Consider the following 17168-nt stretch of genomic DNA (forward strand, 5'->3'; position numbering starts at 1 on the left):
TGTTCAACGCCATGAAAACTGATTTGTCCATCTACGCCATGAAAACTGCTTTGTTCAACGGGTCATAGTTTTCCTTTCCTCTTTCGACTACCGGGACATTACTTTTTATGAACAACTCGGCGGGTGTTTCTAGAAAAGCAGAGGATGCTTACCCTACCGGTGCACCTAGTCTATGCTCCCAGTTTTTATTGGAGTCCGAGTTGCTCAGTTGCTTTTGTTACTTTGTATGTATGTTTTTAGTTACATTATGTTCTTTGTTGTGTATGTCTGTTTTCCAGTTCTGGTCTTTGTCCATGGATTACTTTCTTTTGATTACTGCAGAAACCTTGGTTACCTCGGTTACTCTTTGACATGCATAAATAGCACCATGTCCTTATGTAGAGTGACTGCTACTTCAAATAGTTTAAATCTATTTATATTCTACTATATTCTATGAGGTACAGCATGAATTTTTTTAAAGATAAAAACATTCTTAATAAGATGTTAGACGGATGTAGTTTTAACAAATCTAAATATGTTTTTTCCCTTTTATTCACAATCAACAAAATAAAATAAGTTATTAAACTAAATTAATAAATAAATGTTTGGATCATGCAATATGTTAATGTATATAGTATGCAAAAGATTGATTAAGATTTGTCAGTGCTTTAAATCCTCCTTATTTTTGTCAGGTATGCACGCTACATTGATATCTTAATCACACAAATGTCTTACTAACCACTTTTAATGTTTTCATTACATTTTAAAAACGTAATTGTCACAGTTTCACGGTGAATCCCAGGACATATCCACATTTTACCATTATGCTTACTCACAAAATGGAGGGAAATTACTTACACATGTAAACGATGATTATATACTTTTAAAGAATATTATAGATATGATTTTAAAAGAACACATACATGTACTCATCTTATCTTGACTTCTCTCGATAAACATACACATCGATTATGCACTTACAATGCATAGATCTAGGTCATGTGTGTTTTAGTAATACATAGTCACGTGAACCAGAAGTAGTAAGACCTAAATGGTTTCTCAAAGGGCATGTCAACAATGCAAAAGTTATTTTATACGAATATTGATTTAGTCTAATACAGTCTAACATAAAGGAGTTTAAAATTTTCAGTATTGAGTTGATCACCTTTCACTAAATATATACTTACATGTGCGAAATGTAAAACATAACAATCCTTTTCGTATCAATATTACAAGTTTTTATACTGTAAAACGAGTTGAATTGTCTTTTTATAGACATTTTCTCACAGTTATGAAAAACAACTTGTCTACAAAAGTGATGCACACATACAAGGAAGAAAAATCATTGTATTCATTTATTCACTATTGAAGTATCTAAGTTTTGCATGTAGAGGACGTATTTTAATCTAACTAAGGCTTAGTTAAGATAAAAGTGTAGACTGAAAAGTAAGAAAAAAAAAATAGTTTGGAGACTGGATGTAGTACACCACTACAATTGGAGTACATGTAGTCCGCGGACGAGTAAGAGAAATCAAGGGAATCAAAATTCTAGAGGAAATCAAAGCAGGGACAAAGACCAGACATGAAAAACAGACACACACACAACAACGAACATAAAATAAAAAAAAATATTACATATAACGGAACAAAAGTAAATGAGCAACTCAGACTCCACTAAAAACTGGGAGCGTGGAACAGGTGCACCGATAGGGTAAGCGTCCTCTGCTTTTCTAAATACACCCGCGAGTTGCTCATAAAAAGTCCCGGGTATACGAAAAAGGAAACGATAACTATGACAATTTGATCAAACCAGCTTTCATGGTGCAGATGGATACACGGTAATGATCCAAGAGTTCTTGATGACGGCTATAAAACTTCTGCAGTGATGACTTCATTTTTGTACAAAAATAAACCTGTTTCTGAAGCCTAATTGGAAGATGTCTAACGCGATACAAAAAACGTCTGCGTAGTTACAGCAAGCGGTGGCATAACAAATGAGCTGTGAAATGAAAACTTCATATGCAGGTGCTTAAGGGATGTTACAACAGATAAAAGAAAAGTTGACAATCGGAATGAAAAGTGATCGCGTTGAACGATAATACATCATTTATAGCGGAAACTGAGATTAAAGGATCTAGCTAAACGATGTTCCTTCTTTTGGATCAGATCAACTGTAAAGTCAGCTGCACAAGAGTGAAGGTATAGGTCAACGAGTACAGGAACACAATTTGTTCCCAATGGAATGCCGACCGTTGGTTGAAAAATACAAAACAAAACATTAAAAGTACACTGTTCTGTTTTCATCAAAGAATACGGCACACACTTGACTCCAAAGTTTTGCAAGTAAATCTAGTGCATTTTAAGAGGATCTCCACGAAAAAATCAGGCAGATCCTATGATATGGTTGACACACTGTATATTGTATCCAACTGAATTTTTTGTTTCAATGGAATGTTTATATCATAAGTATGTCAAATAGTAAAAAGATTTTTTTCAAAGCGACAATGGAAGGTTTGATTTTTACGGTCCCTTTCAAAACAAGAACTTTTTGCCCAACAATAAAGAGTTATCTCCCTTTTTCCAATGAATGTCAATTCTTTATCCGTTGGAATTAGAGAAAAACCAACATTCCAGTCTGAAAGGGATACATTTGTGATATGAAATGGATGAAAACTTTAAAAAAAATTGTCATATGTAACTCACTCTCTGGGTTTTTGCATGGACAACCTCTTAAGCATTTAGTTTTATCTAGATCCACTCTTTTTTCTACTTCTGAACCAGAGCACTAAATTAAATGCAAACATATGTAAAATTTCGATAATGTCTGATCTTTATAAAGATTGCTACTAAAGTACAGATATGTCTACCATTTAGTGCTTTGCTTTGTCATGCAACATCGTTCACACGATTATAATTTCATAATTCAAAAGTGCACAAGAATGCCAGACATCAAATCTAACCTAGCTCTATGTTCCTACGTTAGTTGCTTGCATGAATGAAATAATTTACGAGTACAATAGAAGAAAAAAACCAAACGATTATTTTAAAAGTATTTGTAGATTTGCCGCGTCATGTGTGATAATATGTTTACCAAGCTTTTGCATAGAACAAGGTAAATCAATACTATTACTCTTTATCAAAATCTTGTATCCAAAATTCAATGAAATAATTATCTAATTCAATGTACAACTTTACAGGCAGAAACCTACCCGAGTTAAGTTATCTCCCATTTCATTGTGATTTTCGTCTGCCGGGAAGGAAATGGCTCCAATAGGTCGTTGTTGGTTCTGACACGGAAAATGGTCGGATGTAAACGACATTCACTTGTTGATGATATTTATGACTGGCGGAAAGTGTTTTCTAAATGTATGGTGAACAGGAAACGACAAGTGTAGATCGTGCCGTTTGCTTAACAGATTTGTAGAACGATGATGTTTTTGGACGGATATGTTGTGAAAAATTCTTATATTGGTGGTAAACTGTGGTGCCCTGACGATATTTCTTGGATTAAAATTGGATTATGCGTTTTAATTTCATGGTAAGTATTTCTAGTTTCCTAGGAAATAAAAATTATTTTCCTCCGAAGTCGAATAGAAGTAATCCCCTTAAACTTAAAAATTTACCGTTGAAGACACAACACACGTTCATTGTTAAAACTAAGAGGGTCAAAGGTTGTTATGTAGAACGTACATGTACTGTCATGTAGCTTCATTCTCGATTTCAATCATCGTACGGCAATCGTATCGATCTTAAAATCATTCACGATTAGAGTAGAATATAATAATAGCTAATGCACTATTCTTATATACTCATAAGATGACAAGTTACGATTTTACCATTTTTTTGGAATAGGTTCTTTATTATGCTAAGACCAGATCAACTATAAAGTCAGCTGCACAAGAGTGAAGGTATAGGTCAGCGAGTACAGGAACAAAATTTGTTCCCAATGGAATGCCGACCGTTGGTTGAAAAATACAAAACAAAACATCAAAAGTACACTGTTCTGTTTTCATCAAAGAATACGGCACACACTTGTCTCCAAAGTTTTGCAAGTAAATCTAGTGCATTTTATGAGGATCTCCATGAAAGAATCAGGCAGATCCTATGATATGGTCGACACACTGTAAATTTTATCCAACTGAATTTTTTGTTTCAATGGAATGTTTATATCATAAGTATGTCAAATAGTAAAAAGATTTTTTTTTCAAAGTGACAATGGAAGGTTTGATTTTTACGGTCCCTTTCAAAACAAGAACATTTTGCCCAAAAATAAAGAGTTGTCTCCCTTTTTTTAATGAATGTCAATGCTTTCCATGTGTTTTACCGTTGAAGACACAACATACGTTCATTGTTAAAACAAAAAGGGTCAAAGGTTGTTATGTAGAATGTACCTGTACTGTCATGTAGCTTCATTCTTGATTTCAATCATCGTAGGGCAATCATATCGATTTTAAAATCATTCAAGATTAGAGTAGAATATAATAATAGCTAATGCACGATTCTTATATACTCATAAGATGACAAGTTATGATTTTGCCATTTTTGGAATAGGTTCGCTATTATGCTAAGACGCTATTTATATTATGTTTTCCGTAATAGGATTTTTGTATCTGTTTTCTCGGTAGCATTTATATGTAGCTATACTTGTGCATGTTTGTATTTATGACATATATATATCTATAGTAACTGTTAACCATTTTATCTCAATATACATACATGTATATTATTGTTATAAATACAGTCCCTATTGCTATATAATGCAGATGTTATTTTACAGGGAAAGTACTGATAAGTGTGATAGAACAGCTTATGTCGGATTGGATCAACATGTGTTTGTTTATACCTAGATGAACAGCAATAGAAGGAACACATTTATCAAATATGTGAAGAAGTCAAGAACTGTTTGGAACAAAAATGTTTTAAAAACGAAATAAATTCAATATTTATTTATCACACTGTTACTTTTTTTATTCCCGCTATTCCTGGTTTAGTTACTATTAACAAAGCGAAAAGAGTTGTATCAAACTTGAATGTTGTGTAATATGATAATACTTGTCTATATTGTTGAGGGGTCTACCTATACGGTCGTGTCAAACTGCAATCCGGGAAGCCTTACATTCCGTGTTGAATTAGAATTAATTAATATCAGGTTGCATCATATTCTTGCAAAAAGGATGAAACTTAAAGAAATTTTGATTGTGGATAATCGTATTATATTATTTATACATGTACATAGATAGATTCAATAATTTTGATGAGAAAGGGGCGTGAGATGCATGCTTTCAGCTTTACGAAAAGATTCATGTCTACTCTAGATTAGGTTGATATTAATAAAAATTTTAAAACAGGGTAAGAAAAGGTTTGTATTAATTTTAGGTTTTGCCGCGTAGTTCTCTGACCAACCAAAATTATGTTGCCATCTGGATAATTCTCGGTGCCGCATTCTGTACAATTTGTGCACATGTGTAGTGTAATTGCCTTTTCTATTGAAAACAAATCGGCATAGTCTTAAATTTTGTAAACCATAGAATAAGAGACGTGGATACAAAATCTAATCATTAACTCACAGACTAAGTGCTGTTTAACTGACCATTCAACATATTTCAACAGAATCACGATAAAACACACTTTTACTTAGTTTGCATATTTTGACTGAGAGAAAAATCTGCGAACGGAAATGTTTTGAATAAAAGCTATATTCAACACTACTACAGACACCTCAAAAACAAGAACTAATCAAAATTTCAGACCTTCGCGATTTTACTCTTAGTAAATAGAGTGAAAAGCGTACTCAAATAATATTTGAGTAAATGTCACTGAATAGATGTATAATTGTATTGAACCACTTTTGGTACTAAACCATGCCACTTTTCCGATATACGCGTACATGTAACCTTGAACTTAATTGTTGACAAGCTTATTGACGGGGTTTTACAGGTAAATTAAGGTAGACGTATGTCATGTGTACATCGGCAAGCCTTCGATGTCCCGACTTACTTAAACAAATTTCTATGATTATTACAGCTAGAAAAAATCCCAAATTTGGCATGTTGGAAGATACACGTTTGACGTTTTTTCCTGAATTTTTTTTGGTGATCAAATACAAAGCGTGATCCAATTTTGATTACATATACCCCACTCAAAATCATTTCAATTAAAGATCGAGGCTTTATCTTAGTATTATTTGATACAACTTTTGTTGATAATTTAATGTTTAATAATGATATTCATAATCTAAATTGAAAATAATAATTACTTTTTTGTCTTTAAGATAATTAGCAACGGCAATAAACAACATGATTCACTTTACCGCCTAGACTAAACGAGAGCGCGACTTCTATTGTTCTCGTCGCGGTAGGTTTCTACCTGTTTAGAGCATCTCTCACCATTTTAATAGAACACAATGTGACAGACACGGTAGGATAATGATCGTTTATGATACAGTAGAACGCTTACCGTATATTCCGCAGATTCTATATATTTTTACAACAGTTCTAACATCGTTGGGAATTTTCAGACCCTTATATATATAGAAAGGTCTGAAAATTCCCAACGATGTTAGAACTGTCAAATTTGCGAAGCAAATTTTTGGTCGTTCCCTCCGCGGGACTCGAACTCGTACCGCTGTGACATCTATGGCAACACCGCCTGCACTAAGTCCAGTGCCCTAGACCACTCGGCCAGCTAGGCTATATATAAAATATAGCTTTCGCTGGCCGGGTCATTCCTCCTCGTAGGATTAATCTAGGACTGTAACTTAGTACACGATGTATGGTAGTACGGGACAGTTCATCTAGGTGTTATTATGTAGGATAGAGGATCAAATTAATAGTGCAATATATATATTTATTTCAAATCGTGCCTATTGAATACAATTTCTAACATTGGTATCCTACGCTTTGATATGTAGATTATCATGGTCGTGATATTTTACAGTCTGTATCTCCCTTAGTAATAAGAAATGCATTTCAAAAGATCTGATCTGTTCATGAGTTTCTCTGAACTAAAATATCTGGACAATAAAGTTATCACCTTAATGATGAGTTAATTATGAAGTCTTTGCGTAACTTTTTGTAAGAAAAACTCAAAACACTGCATTTGGAATATCATTGGTTGTTTCAACTTATTTTAATTGGTTAACTCTGACTAACTTACCATATTCTTTGTCAAACAGTGAATCGATGATCATCATGAAAACATGAATTTAAGTCCTTATACATAACAGGAGGAAGGTGAAAATTGTATGCCAAAAAACCCATACTATTCACTTTGGTTTCTAGTTCAGAAACAGTAGTCGTTTTTCATTTTTTTTGTTGATTCAGGAGAGATATGTCTGAACGGTGTTCTCATAAAAAATATATATATGTAGAAAAAGACTAAAATTAAAAAAAACCCATCCTCAATATACCATAAAATGAAAGTTTTCCTCATACAAGTCCTGTAACAGCTCTGACATTAACAATGTCAAAATTGTATATGGAGTACCTTCAGTCTTATTGGTAAGTGCTGACTATACATGGTTTGTACGACTTATGATGTCATTTGATCCATTCTTTAATTGATTAAAGCACACAATCTGCACCCGATTACCATCATGAATGTATACTTCATCGTTATTTTTTCTTACTGGTAGCGTTGTGAAAATGTATCAAATGAAAACTACAACTGATGTTCCACTTTATTATCAATCGGATGAAATTGTCTTAAAAGAGAAACATATGCTATTCAATGGAACAATTACTTAAAAGTTTCACCATTAAGCATAAAAAATAAAAAAAAAATAAAAAAAAAAAAAAAAATAAAAAAAATAAAAAAAAAAAAAAAAAAAAAAACATGATACTAATATCTTAGTATATATATCGTAATATTCTAAAGCTTAAACCTGTGTAATCATGTAAAAGTCGGATATAGCTCAGGTTGAGAATAAGCTCGAAAGCTGCTAAATGGTGACGAAGTCCTACGATTCTCCACAATTCCAAAGTAAAATCTGATATAGTAAAACAAAATGTCTACAAGATTGTGATAGGGTGTATCTTGCTACTTTATATCGATTACCGAGGGATACCATGAGATTTTGTCAAACATACTCTATTGATGTCATGACGTCACAACGGAACATGTAAAACGTCGGATAAAGATTAGATTCGACCAAGAATTATATCAAAGGCTTCATACCATTATGTATTACAAAAGTTTTCAATGAGTCTGTCGAAACCTAACCTCTTTCTGATTTGTTAGATTATATTAAAACAGTTGTTCGGTGTATCTTGGTTCAAATACATGTTAACTGAAAGAGCCTTTAAACAAATGGTTTATTTGTATTGACTGGTTGATTGATTGTTGGGATTTAACGCCCGATCAGCAATATTTCAGCTATATTCAGGCGACAGGACTGGTTAAGAGGGGGTTTTACTATATTTATTATAAAAACTACCTAAGACGTATACTCAGACGTGTAAACATTAGCTTTACCTAAGACTACATACAATGCCATACACAGATTTAAAATCACGGAAACGCCAACAGCAATAAGCTAAGGAATACATCAGCGAGAAGCTTGACATTTAATTCAAGAGGAAATGGAAACAAATCATGTGAATAAACAATAAAGACAATTTTCCAGGGAAGAAAAAAAAACATAATGAATTAAAACTTTACATAATCTGTTTCAAAGATGAATTGAGTCAGTCTATTTTTCAAAGCAAACTTACATAAAATTGAGGATTTTTGAGCCCTTGAATTTTAATGCTGTTATTTTTTGTGAACTAATCCTCTTTCTTGTCTAAACAGCCAATAATTCTTCGTATAAAATGATAAAACAATTTTCTTTCTTTCTATCTTAAAAATAACAACAACAATATAAAGGTAAAACTAATAAAACACATTTTAAATACTGTGAAAGATTCTGTACTAATATGAAATAACTGGTAATAGCTATTAAAACTTAAATTAAAACCAAACTATTCAAGATTTAAAACTTACAAATACACAAAGAATGGTAACTCCCTGATAAATTATTTAATATCCTCAATCACTGTGTCCATTGAATACAACGTCAAATCTCTGGTTCTATTTTTGTCCTATCTGAACGGAGAATACATTTAATACGTCAATAGAAAAAGTTTAATCCATCCATAGCGGTGTTCGGTGTCAGCGTTTGTAATCAATTCATTACCTATGACTCGAATAAGAAAAAATCTAATTATTCCAAAAGCCACGTGTAAACCGATAAAATTGGATCATCGACGAACAATTCATCGTTAATTGTCACTTGGCATTTGTGACTTTAGTTTCTAGGTTTTGATGCCTTTAATTAAAGTTACGTGAGGACAGACTGGACTTAAATCATGGGGGACTTACTTTTGTATTCGATATTAGATATTAATGCTGTAAATATCATTTCTCTCAGGCAAATAATATATGATTGCTTGGTGTACTTTATATTTGTTCCAGCTTGTCATAAATAAAGGGTATTAACAAGAAACTGATAGGCAAACTCCTAACAAAAGTCAGAATTAACAGTCAGTCCATATAACAAATTGCGATCTGTAGGCACAGGCAGAAAGTTTGGAAAAAAAACAAGGTCTTGACTTGGTAAAACTTATTTCAGGTTCTGAATTATTTTTTGAGGGAACAGATAAGTAATTGTTAACATTCTGTAATAAAGTTAATATCTACCCACAGACACATTAGACTATTGAACTATTGAACCATACCATTTGTTCGTTCGGTTCGTATAAATGTTGGGGGTTCATGGACATGGCTTTGAATTTAATCATGTAAATTGTAATTTCACTACTTATGTTACGAAAAGCACAAAAACAGGTTTCTGAAGGACTGTTTTACACCCACAGTATTTCAAGCCCTATTTACATATTTAAATTCTATGTATATACTTTATTTAAAAATCAACAAAACTATTCATTAAAATGTAACAGTATGTACAATTCAATTTTAATCGGACTTTTATCTCTGTAATTCAAACCAATCCATCAATTATTAACAAATCTGTTATCTTAAAAGAATGCATCCCTAGAGTCGCATGCAGCTTCATAAAAATCTCATTCCCTGACGTTCGATTTCAAACTTCAGGGATACCATATGAAAATAACAAATCAGCTTAACTTTGAAATGTCGGTTCAAGAGTTTTTTTATAATGTGTATTTCCCAGACCGACTTAAACCATGGGTTTAAGTGAATTACTTCATGTGTTTACTTAATTAAATTACTTGATCTAAATTTAACCATTCATGGCGTCATTGTCATTAAATATGTATGACGTGTTCGATACGTTCCATGATATTTAATGTTACTTTAAACATGTTATAGTACTTTTTTTTATGGTCAACGAGGTTGGTTGCTTAAAAGTGTGTAAAAACTGCGCGGTTATCCTAAATAAACGTCTTAACATGTTAGGTAAACATTCATTGTACGAAGAAAGTTGGATTACAATACGATTAAGTGTCACATACCACATGTCACATGTATTTAAAGCAGGTACCCATCAATTACCAGCAACAGAGTCTTTAGCGTCTGAATTTTTTTCGCGATTATTGACCGTGTCGCGATAAACAACCTTGATGATATTTATCAATAGCAAAAAAAATAAAACATTTTAAGATCCCGGATGGTATTCACTCACCAAGTTTTCAGATTGGTCTTGCTTCGACCTATATCAGTTTTACCTATCCTATTGACCAACATTTGCTGTATTGCTAATTTTTAAATGTCTATAACACTGAGGCTTCATTCCATGTATTGCACATGTTAGAACATCTCGATGATGGCTTTCTATTTTGACAGTGTTGGCTGTGAGTACTTCCTCGTATGTCTACCCCGAACTTGACATTTTATAAGCAACTCGGCGGGTGTTTCCAGAAAAGCAGAGGAGGAAGCTTACCCTACCGGTGCACCTGGTCCATGCTCCCAGTTTTTTATTGGAGTCCGAGTTGATCATTTGCTTTTGTTACATTGTATGGATGATTTTAGTTACTTTATAGTCTTTATTTTGATTACCGCTATAACCTAGGTTCCCTTGATTACTCTTTTATGTTTACTTTCTACAACAAAATAACATCGAAATTAGCAGACATCTCATTTTTGCAAACCCATTGTCATATACGCCAACTATAAAGAGAGTCTGTGGAAGACCAAGGCAGTGGGTAGCACATGTTGATTCCAAAATCATTTGAGATCGCATACTTGTGCTTTCTTAAAAATGAATGTTATTTTATAACTTATTAAAATGGTAAGACTGAAATAAATAACTTAAAAATAACTCTTCATATTGAGTTTAACAACACACTTGAACAGAGAGTTGGTTGAACGAAATTAACCCTGTATTGGCCTTAAAATATGATCTGCCAAGGACGGTTTCTTAATATTTACCATAAATACCAAAGGTAAATTTGGCTACTTTCAATAGGCTCGTTACCACAGAAATCATAAATGCAGACATTTTATTATATTCTTTGAATAGTTTGACATTTTCATGGCAATAATATACAGCCAGTTTTATATTTAGTCACAACTTCATGTTCTAATAAAGGTCTGCAATTTTTTCAAAACAAAACGTCTTTTAATAAATTTACCAAAATGTTCATTCTACAGCCAGTGCAAGTGTACTCAGAAATGACTTCACAACAGACCCTTGAGATAAAAGATAAGCCCAACACCTGATCCAAACATTGTGTATTTATCAATAGAATTGCAAATCGTCTTGTTTGTCTTTTATATAAAAAGATAACGTATGTAAAGAAGGATGAACCGAAAAAATGACACATCATGCCAACTCATAAAATATATAAGAAACGTTGGAATATAGTTCAACTGTAACAATTATCATACAAATCATGTTATTTTTTTATGAGGATTCAGGTGCAGAAACAAAACAAAACAAAAATTCCTTTATGAAATTCAACACCTAGAATCTATTTGAACAGCACACACACACACACACACACACACACACACACACACACACACACACACACACACACACACACACACACACACACACATATTTGAAATGAAGATGCAATGCAACGAAAATAACTGTAATACATTTGTATTAAAAACATTGAAGCATTGGATAAAACGACATCTTCTTGCTGTGAAAACAGCCATTTGAAGATTTATTATCAAATTTGGAATATAGTAAGACTTGCTAATATACTACATGATAATTAATTGAAATCCAGACCCTATAGAAACAGACAAATTTGAACCTTTTTGGGACAAGGAATGCAATTGTTAAATCTATATAGGTACACTTAGTCACTGAAAAGGTGTGCACTGTAAACTAACAAAATCTATGATACATACAAAACACCATGACCAAAGAAGGAAAAATAACACATCATGTAAAAAAGAAAGTAGAAAATGTTGTCTTCAACACCCAATTTAACATGGTTTTGAGAAATTACTTCCGTTTTTTATTAGGTACCCATTCAACCTTTAATTTAAAGTACACCTTTTATGTCATTGATGTAAATGTTCGCCTGACTACACAATGCACTTAGTTACCGTTGGATAAGGAACGCATCACAATAAAGGGAAAAATGCATTCCATGAAGTGTTGCCTGCAAGTATTATTCCGTGTATAATAATTCCAGTATCAATGACAACATATTGATAATTGTGCTGAGACATACGTTTTCTTTTCTGAATTATCTTTAGAACCGTTGGATACTGAACAATGTATTCTAGTATTTTTAAAAAGGTTTAGTTCATCTAAATTCTAAAAAGATAAAAGGAATAATTGTAATATCCTTTCACAGTTGCACCTGGATTCTGTAGAGTATATAGTGATAATAAAAAAAAATGATATTCCCAATTTTTCTTTGACATGTCAACCACAAAAAAGTACCATTCTGTGTAAGAATAAAGCAATGGGTGGCACATCATATTTCTCAATCTGGTCTTTTTTTCCTCAAATATATTCAATACATGTAGAAAACAACTGAAAAAAGTTATTTAAATATATTCTGAAGCATCTGTGACGTAGATATTTTTGACTGATTATATAAGGAAAAAGTGCGGGAAAATTTTTCCGCCATTTTCCATAGCGCATTTCAACTAAATTTGAAATCTTAAAAAGGCTAATTTTTGCAAACACTTAGATGGTTATTTCTGAAGGTTATAGGTTATAAATACTTGGTTAATGCGATAAAATCTCTGCGTTTTTTTTTTCTTCATTCGCTACACTTTAAACACATTTTGCCTGATCTTAGACTGAGAAGAACTTAAGAGTTGAAACAATAAATGTGATGAGTGCCGCTGGTTGGAAAGACATGCTTACCCTACCAGTTGTTGTACATATTGCAAGTGTTATATTTTTTGTGTCTTGATTTCTTTATCTGTAGTTTTTATATATATAATTTATTTGTATTCTCTTTGCTATATCGTGTATGTAGATCATGTATGTGGATAGTGTTTGTTTCCTGATTTCATGTTTAGGCCATGAACCTTGATTGAGAGTTTAGATATTTGACACCTTATACTTTCCCCGATATTTAAATGTTATGTCGTGCGTTCCGAGCATTTTGAATTTAAGCTGCTTTATACATGATTTTTCATCGTGGAAAAAGTCAAATTAATTTCCAATTGAAAATACATTTAATAGTTTCTTTAAACGTGACATATTTACTGATACCTTCATTCGTATTTCTCTTATAGAAACACAATATCACATTTCATTACCACTGTTACGTCATATTAATTAAATACGCATGATGCATTTGATTGAATTCATTAAAGATATTATATCTGGAGGCATGTAACTGCACTTTAATAGTGTAATCGCATACATCAAAACTCTAAATGGAATTCCGTCCCTGAAATACCATTCGTCATTATTAGTGTAGGGGGAATGATGAATAAGGGATATGGTTGTATTCCGAATGTCAATAAAGATACATCCCATTTGAACATCTATCATCTTTTAACCAAAAAATAAGATCATTATTCCTATTTAGTTACAGAAATATGATAAACAAAATAGCTCATTGATGAAAATATGAAAGATCCTTTGAACCTTGAAGTGTTTAAAAACCCACTGAATAGAAAGGGTTACTCTGTAAATGAAAGATAAACCCTAAACAAAGGTGGGTAATTCAATTGAAGAGTGCTCGTTTTTATTTATTATCAAGTATCGAAAATGAAATTACAGTATAAAAGTATCTTATCTGTTAATTTCTTTTATAAAGTCAATGTATATGTAGACATAACTTCATATTGATGTTCTAGTGTACCATTTCTTTCTTCTCAAGCCTCCTCTCTCCCTGAAAGGCAGAAGTTACTTATCCGAATCACTGAGGCTAGATTATGCCTGGATTAAAACCTAGACATTTATCGTCGATCTGTTATTTCATTTCAATGAAAATTAAATGAGTTTCAACCTTCGATCGACGGCCGGCTGTTTACTTTTTAGCCAATTCTAATAGGCCTACATTAGATCTTGTGTGGATGGAAATGCACTAGATAGACAATAATTAAGAGTCGATTTAGATCTACAATATGACTAAGGGGTAATTTCATGTTATTACAAAAAAATATCATACTTTGGTATAAATATGGCAAATCTGCAATAAAAATAATTTCCGGAAAAAAATATAACTTGCTATCATTTCAAATGGCAATGTCAAACACAAGCATGGAGATCACCGGAGTCATTAAAACGTCATAATTTGAAAAATAACGAGACAGTTATTGTATTTCAGTTTAATTTTTCTTTCACAAATAGACGAAGTCGATTAAACCACAAAATACATATTTCCTCTGACCTTATCTTTCTTTTTTTACGTCACTGAAAATAATTTATATTAAAAATACATCAGTTGTCAACAAACCGAAAGCTAGGAAACACTTGCTAACAGCCCTGATAAGTCTCCAGGGAAAGGACGGAATACTGTGACATATTAAGTAGAATAGCAATCATTAATTCTGCAAAACATCACGTTTTTTCCCGTCGATATTACTTGCATGAATGCATGTTTCTAGTTAAGTGCATATGCTACATTTCCTATATTAAAAACTACCTTGCTTTGCTTATGTGTTGGTTTGCATATGACATTTACCCTATATGAACTTTATTTTGTTCTGTTTTTGGGCTTTATGTGAGGTTGATGGTAGTGGTTTATATACGTGGAATTTTACCGTCCTTAAACCCTTATCTGATTGGCTTATCATATAAATAAACTGGTCATACATTTAACTGCTGTTATCTAGTAACCGAAGCCGTAGAAGTGAAGTCGCCTTTAATTTTCTTCATTTTACATGCATTTAAAAAAAATCTATACGTAGACATAAGTGGTTTTACCCCAATGTTCTATTTTAGACATTGCAGTCATTAAAATATCAAATAAAAAACCTTTTGTTCAGGTAACGTCAAGGAACATTCATGCCAACTTTCACTAAAATCTGTCTAGTAGTTTCAGATGAGTTGTAAGAAAAAAAATCTTACTTACGACGACGGACGGCAGTAGCTCACATGGTCCTCTGGTAATCTTCGTACTTGTTATTTAAATTTTGAAGCATGTCTGTCGAATTAAAGTAGTTCAGAACTACGTTTTGCACAAATACATCGTAAAACAGATGAATCGACAAGTATAATTGTAATGACATCGCAAAGTTGAGACAAGTTGAATTATTACATGTAACATATTATATAGCATATTGGGTATGTACACAGACCCAGACCCGTTCCGCGCTTCTATTTGACGGTTTAATGACTGATGACTGAATGATCGCTAGCGGATCGAAGGCCACTGACTAAATGATCACTGGCGAGTCGATAACCGATGACCGGTGACTGATCTGATCGCAGTTTTGTTTTGTAAAATGATGAATGATCTGTTCATGTAAAATTTAAATTTCCATTGAAACGAATCCAATATAATACGATATCAAATAATTTAAGATATTAAATCCTCATATTTTATTTGGTTAAAGAGTAATCAAGGGAACTAGAATTCCAGAGGAAATCAAAAGAATATAACACAGGGACAAAAATCAGACACAGAAAGGAAAACAGACACACATAACAAAGAACATTAAATAACAACATCAACAAAAATGAACAAATACGTACAAAGCAGCAAAAGTAAATGGGCTACTCGGACTCCACTAAATTAGAAGCATGCACTGTAAGGTAAACATCCTCTGCTTTTCTACAAGCACCTGCTGAGCTGCTCATAAAAAAAAGTCAAGTCAAGGGTAGACGAAAGAAAAAGGGATAACTGTGACACGTTGAACAAAACGTTTATTATGGTGCATATGGATACACCGTAACGATTCACGTACCATAAAAACTTCAGTAGTAATGACTTGTAGCAATATAACCCTTTTCCAGAAGCCTAATTGTTATAAGTCTAGCCCGGTACAAAAAGTTTGCGTAGTTACAGCAAGCTCTGGCATACCGTACGAGTTGTGATATGAAAACTCCATACGCAGATGCTGTAAGGATGTTGCTTCAAATGAAAAATAAAAAAAATGAGAGGACGAAATGAAAAAGTCATCGCGGATGTCGTATAGTTTGGTCATGTTTTTTCCTTTACCATTAATCTCTACGTTTAGGTCAAGATATCAGGCTAATCTTACAGTGTCTGTAGTATCCTTTACATTAAGTTCTTTGTATTTTATTAATTAAACATAAAACAAATATAAAGTAATTGATTGATGTTTAAATATATTGCATTTAGTAAATATGTGTCAAAATTGAAAAACAAACAACGAAATCCCTAAAATAGATTTACCGCTTTATGGTCAAATAATGCGATCACCGGTTTAACGGACCAGTTTGACGGATCGATGACTTATCAGAAACTGATCGGTGATAGATGACTGGTCTCATTTATAGTTGTACAGATAAGTTCAGGTACTGAACTGTAATTCAACGGATTACTATATTTGGATTGCACTGACCACTAACTGACGTGGGCATTGTTACTCACAGAACAGTGTCTTGGGAAAGGAAGGAGTCAAATCTAATGCATTAGTAAGTCATTTTCAATTTTCAAAAACTACCAATAAGGTTTCCTAAGTAGCCGATGGCAGATTTTAAAATTAAGAGGCAGCAGGACGTTATGACAATGGGTAGCACTCAAATAATTTAAACATTTACTCCGCAATTCAAGATTAGCCCTACATATCAAGTTTACCTATCTTCACGCATGTACAAAATATTTTAG

The 17168-nt window shown here is 32.7% G+C and overlaps 1 protein-coding gene and 1 long non-coding RNA gene across 6 annotated transcripts in view; one reads left to right on the plus strand and one right to left on the minus strand.

The window, feature by feature from the left end:
* Positions 1–17168, minus strand: part of LOC148600904 (G protein-coupled receptor dmsr-1-like) — a 62646-nt gene that overhangs the window by 25154 nt on the left and 20324 nt on the right. Inside the window, exon 1 of one of the 5 annotated variants that reach the window (XM_088554908.1) lies at positions 8962–9033. The exons of 2 other annotated variants lie outside the window; for them this stretch is intronic. The gene's annotated coding sequence lies outside the window, so the exon portion shown is untranslated. Of the gene's footprint in view, positions 1–1166; positions 1322–3188; positions 3324–8961; positions 9034–17168 lie in introns of those variants that run through there. 2 more of the 5 variants (XM_088554907.1, XM_088554903.1) reach the window with 2 other exon arrangements.
* Positions 3379–4929, plus strand: LOC148600905 (uncharacterized). The gene is made up of 2 exons (XR_015917018.1): positions 3379–3517; positions 4757–4929. It is a non-coding gene; the product is annotated as an uncharacterized LOC148600905 (long non-coding RNA).

This window comes from Perna viridis, chromosome 12 (genome assembly GCF_037379345.1).
Source record: "Perna viridis isolate PV_CMFRI_1.1 ecotype Kerala chromosome 12, ASM3737934v1, whole genome shotgun sequence".
NCBI lineage: Eukaryota > Metazoa > Mollusca > Bivalvia > Mytilida > Mytilidae > Perna > Perna viridis.